Source organism: Lutjanus erythropterus, chromosome 4 (assembly GCF_056507025.1).
Source record: "Lutjanus erythropterus isolate fLutEry1 chromosome 4, fLutEry1.hap2, whole genome shotgun sequence".
NCBI lineage: Eukaryota > Metazoa > Chordata > Actinopteri > Lutjaniformes > Lutjanidae > Lutjanus > Lutjanus erythropterus.
Window position 1 is genome coordinate 3,394,673 of NC_139320.1, and position 6,000 is coordinate 3,400,672.

Here is a 6,000-nt window from a genome sequence, read left to right on the forward strand (position 1 = left end):
CCTTCTCTGAAGCAGTTTCTTATTCTTATTTGTCCTTGTTTGGTCCATCCAAATTTTGGTCCAAGTCTAGCCAAAAAATAGACATTGAAAACTGGACCTTGTTTGGTCATACGGCTTTGCTCCAAATCTAGCTAAAAAAAATCGACACTGGAACTTGGGCCTCGTTTGGTCTGTCCAAATTTTGGTCCAAATCGAGCCCAAAAACATACGTTAAAAATTGGAACCTGTTAGGTCCAACAACTTAAACTGGACATAGATGGGACATCTATCTGACATGAAAGAGACATCTTTTCACCATTCACATTCAACCAAAATTGAACGTTTCTTGGACGACTGGCAAAGTCAAACCCAAAGTGGGCTAAGTCATAGAAGGTCCATCAGGAGTAACTTGAAGTTCAGTGTCATGCCCAAAGATGCACATACGGAGCACCCATTCTATCTTGTCAAAGAAACCAAAAAACATGTGCTACAGGATGTTTTTACAGTGTACAGTTCCTGTTTGTGTAAGAACCTACAGGTTTAACCAGTAAAGCATGGTGCTGGTGTAGCTCCATAGCAAACTATTTTTTGATCATTTACATATTGAAATATATATTACAGGTTTTGTTATCGGCTTTCTGCATACAGTTAGATGACTTTTTCTTATTTTTGAATGTGAATCCAAACTGATTCTTCCCAGGCACAAGAGTTTTCTCTGATCCGGGGTGAGAGATTCAAGCATTCATTCATTGATTTTTTTTCTCCTCTCATTCTGTGGACAGCTGGAGCCTCAGTCTGAACAGTTCTCATTTGCAATCGATCAGCGCTGAGATAGCTCATCCCCATCGACCTCTGCAACACAAGAATACAGGGGTAAGGCACAGTCTCCTCTGAAACACAACTTGAACTAAACTGTGACACACATGCTGTACACTCACTCTGAACTTTGCGTTGAGATATAAAACAAGTATTTGTATTTGTTACACAGTAGTCATTCAGTTTCAGAGTTTTTTTTTTTTTTTTATGAAGGAACATGAACATAATTAAATCTTGCTCAATGATTATGGCCTAAACCTGGTTTGATGAGCATACTTAAGGTGGAAATAGTCAATCTTTGCTTAATTTTTAAGGTCTGAACCTGAAATGATGGCAATGAAATGGAAGATCTAATGTTGAAGTGAAGAAGATTCTTCTTCATTGAAGAATGTTTGCAGTGTTAGGTGGTAAGCAAAGCCATTTTTTTTTCTAGATCTGTGTACTAAAAGGTTTGGTTGAAGATATCATTTGACTGTAGAAGTTTAACCACATCAGTCATTGGCAGCTGCAACCAGACAAAATTATGAAGCCACCCCTTAAATGCTGGAATATTCATCACCTCTAAAAGTACATCCACAAGGAGGGGAATCAGTGTTGAATCATTGTCTAAAAACATAATTTTGTTGAGCTGTAGATACAGCTCAAATACAGAAAAATTCATAATTTATTAAAGGTAATAATTTATTAAAGGTGCATGCCCTATGGGGCACCCTTGTGGCTCAGTTGCTAGAGCATGCGTCCCATGTTCTGAGGTTATCAGTCCTGTGCTCTGGCTGCTGGCCCCATGGCCCCCTGCCACATGTCGCCCCCTCTCTTTCTACTGCCTTTCCTGTTAACTCTTCAGTTGTCACTGTCTGCAAAGGCAAAAAGCCCCCCCAAAATAATATTAAAAAAAAAAAAAGCAAAAAAGTGTGTTTCCTACTAGCTGGTAGTTGGTATAACTTATGTTTTTTCAGTTTTTTCAATTTCAGTTTATTTATTTAAAAAAGGACAATGTAAATTAATCAACATTCAAACAAATGTAAAAGTTCTACATTTCTCATTGGCAGTCCCCTTTGTTATGGATTTAGATTTTGTTGGACACTTCCTATTTTATTTTGTAGTCTTGGTTCTCCCTCGTGTGTCTTTGTTGTTTTTACTTCCTGTCTTGGTCTATTTTCCCGCTCTTTTTTGACCACTGATTATTATCACCTGTGTCTTGTTATCCTCCCTGTCCCCTGTGTATTTAACCCTGTGTTTTTTTCTCCTCAGTACTCATTCATACTCACTCGTGCGTTTTGGGTTTCCATTGTGTGTTCTTTGGATTCTGTTAATTTGTGATTTTTGGTTCTCCCTGCATGGATTTCTTGGTCTTTACCCCTGCCTGGATTAAGGACTCTCCCTCGTTATGCATGTAAGCTTTGTTGATCTTTTGGTTAATTAAATATCTTTTGAATTGCTCCCTGTCTCGTTATTATTGTATTGTAACACCCTTGCCTGATGCTATTACGCATCCTAGAATAAAAATAATACAATATGTACAAGAGTAAAAAACAAACAGACATGTACAATACATTGAAACAGCAAGAGCAGATAATATTCAGTAGCAGATGTTACAGTTATGTTAAGGTGGTATGAACAGAGTCAGTGTTGACATTGTTGGTTCTAAATAAACCATTTCTTAACATTATAGTTCAGTGTTTCCCAACCCTGGTCCTCAGAGCTCACTGTCCTGCATGTTTTAGATGTTTCTCTGCTCCAACACACCTGATTCAAATGATCAACTCATCATCAAGCCTCTGCAGAAGCCTGATAACAACCTGATCATTTGAATCAGGTGTGTTGGAGCAGGGAAACATATAAAACATGCAGGGCAGTGTGCCTTGAGGACCAGGGTTGGGAAACACTGTTATAGTTAAATGAATAGTAGGATGGAGATTAATTGATTTTTGTACTGAATTCCACTGATGTGATGCTTTAGGGAAAAGACTGCCTGGCTAAATGCAGTGGGAATGTGCAGTCCCCTCTAGCTGCACCTCTTGTAGTTTTGTTTGTGGTAGATTTAAAGGGACAGTTCCCAAAAGCAAGTTTTACAAAAAACAGTGTTACAGAATCTTCCAAACAATGGAAGGGAATGGTGACCAGTTTTCAAACTGAAAAAACAACTGAAAAAAAAAAACAAAACAAAACACAAAATGCCTCCATACTGCTCGTCTGGTCTCCTAAAGCCCTGACATGATGTTCACTTGCACACTGTCACCACACACACACACCCTGTTCAGATGGTGTACACATGCACTTGAACGTGGCTCCAAGCTAATGATCTACAGAGAAGATTCAGGCTAAAAACATGGTGTAAATGACATCTTTCAAGTCAACTTGGCATGTTGGGGCTTTAGAAGACTTAGATTACAGCAGGCGAGCAGTAGGGAGGCATTTTAGTTTAGTTCAGTTTTAGTTTTAGTTTAGTTCACCACTCACTAAACCTGACTTTCAATCAGCAAGCAGGAGTAGATAATGACTGAATTTTTATTTTGGAGTGAACAATCCCTTTAAAGTTAATGAAGCCAGGCAGAGGAGGAGGAGTTTAGCTCTGCATCATCCTATAAACTAGACATTTTTGTATTTAATGAGGTTTTCCCAGCTGGCTTGTTTATATAATGATTCCAGTGGATAAACACAGCACATGTTGGACATGTCAGAGAGTGAGGCGTGAATCTAAACGTAATGTGAATTCAACTTTAATACATTGCCTGGTCCATGAACACGATTTCAGAGTCATGTCAGATAGACATGCCTTTCATTGAGCAATGGTGTTTGTGAATTGTTTTAATGTTAGAGATGCCTGGTAGCACAGCTTACATGTTATGTGTTTAATGTTGAGATCACAATAGAAAAAATAGCAGTATTGATAGGCATGATAAAGAAGTGGGTAACTGCAAACACACTATATTCAATTCTTTTAACAAGTATCCACCATTGTTGCTGGAGGACACATCCTAGCATACTGCCTACTATTCATCTTGTGGATGTCCAGCATTCATTTCAGAGGAAGTGTCTCCAGAACAGACTAAGCCTACATCATCAAATCCAAGTAGACATATGACAGAACAATGAAAAAAGTTCTGTATAAAAATGTGAGAACCTTTTCAGGAATTATGTGCTGACTAAGCAGGAGTGTAGTCTACTGTTGTTGGCTGGTCCGCAGCAGAGCCAGTCCTATAGACACCACGGTCTGTCCCTGACTGACTGGACAACTGAGTCATGAATATCACAACATTCATTGGCCAAATGTTACAGTTTCCCCAATGGTTGTTACTTTTACAATATGAATAGGCATAAACATTAATTCAAAAAGTACACACATTCATTACTCATGTATAAGTGAAGATGCTGTGTAAAAAGTACTGATTTAACTTCTTACCAAAGTAAAAAAGTAGAGGCTCTGAAATGTGTAAAAAAAAAAAAAAAAAGTCATCACCTGAAGGACATTTCTCAGAGATAGAAAGTCACTAAATAACAAAACTTTGTTACTGTACTTACATGGAGGTCTGTACTGTACTTGAATATAGATTTTTCTGGCCAGGTTTTTACTTTTACTCCCTAAAGAGAAAAAACATAGCCCTCTGAAGGACTGACTGTTTCTGTGCAAAGTGCAAACCTCTCCTTTGCTCCATGATCGAGTCTTCCTCTGTCTGTTTCTCTTGTTACATCTTTTACTTGTTATGTCTTTTATATTGTTATCATGTTTTTAAGTCATTTTCCGTTTATGTCTGTTCATTTACTGTCTGATCCATATAGGTTGAAATCAGTCTTGATATTGGGACTGACCCTCACAGATGCAGAACGTATAATACCATCTTTGGGCTATCGCTAATGGGTCCATCCCTAACTCATACTCATTAGTCTATGCCATTCTACCATATGGACCCTCAGTCTCACCTTTTACATAAGCTGAACAGAGGTTGGACAGTTGTCCCCGAAAAACAGCTTTTCCTACAGCCCACTCAAAGAATCTGGAATTGCAACACATTTTTCACTGTTTTGAGACCCCAGTAAAATTGGATTTTGAGGTTTTCTGAGGATCCTCAGTATTAACTAACTGTTCCAAGACAGAGATCCCCTGTATCTCACTGGAAACCACTATATATACTTGAATCCTTAGTAAAAGGCAGATATACAAGATAAACAGGGCTGGGTGGGAGACGGCCTCCCCTCCTTCCACAGGGGTCTGAGGACAGCAGGCAGAGCAGATGGATGTTGAGGCAGGACAAACCTGCAGAGGGTCAGCTGGTCAAACACCCCACTGTTCCTCCATGTCACACACACTAAGTGTGAACCCCCCCCCCCCCCCCCCCCCCCCCGCCCCTCCACAGCCTCCATCCTGCTACATCACGCCACAGAACATTAACCTCACACACCATATTCATCCCCTCTGCGTACAGCTCTACCTTAAAGGACCATATCAGTAATGTTGCATGTTTCAGCACATTTAGTTCAAATTGCATATGCTTTTTTACTGCTAACCTGTTTCCACAAGATGCTGTAGTGTTTTTAGATTTGTTGATTTTTTCAAAACCTTCCAGTTGGCCACTGGTTTCCATTTATCCCTCTACAGTATGAAACTAAAAATGCATTAATGTGGTAAGAAAAATTACCTCAACCTAACACAGGTTCTTTCATTCTGATGTTTTTTTTCAAGCAAGTCATTCAACCAGTCTCTAGTCAGTGTGTAAGTGCTTGGTGAAATGTTTTGATACAGTTAATGTGCGTAAAGCATCTCTCCGGTTCAGGATGGTTCAGCTCTGTGAAAACAGAAGTTAAGGAAAAGAAATAAATGTAAGGTATCACAGAATAGATTTGCAGTGTATATGGATGAAAACAAGCTCCATTACAGCTCAGGTGAAAAGATGAGCTCTGCTAATTTCCCACATCCTTCTTAAAGAGAGATAATGCAATACTGCTGTAAAGAGGAGCTGTTGTTACTAGGGATGTGTGCAATTAGTCGACTATACGATTAAACATCACCACCCTCACTAGTCGGCACCAGAAATACTAGTCATTTAAACTATTTATCAATATTTCATTTATGCACAATGTCAGTTATTGTTGCATCTATGATGTTATGCAGCTTCTCACCACTAGTCAGGGCTGCGGCCCCATCAGACAGCAGACCTGCTCGCTGTACACTGTAAGCGCATATACCCCGACAGATGACAGCTTGTA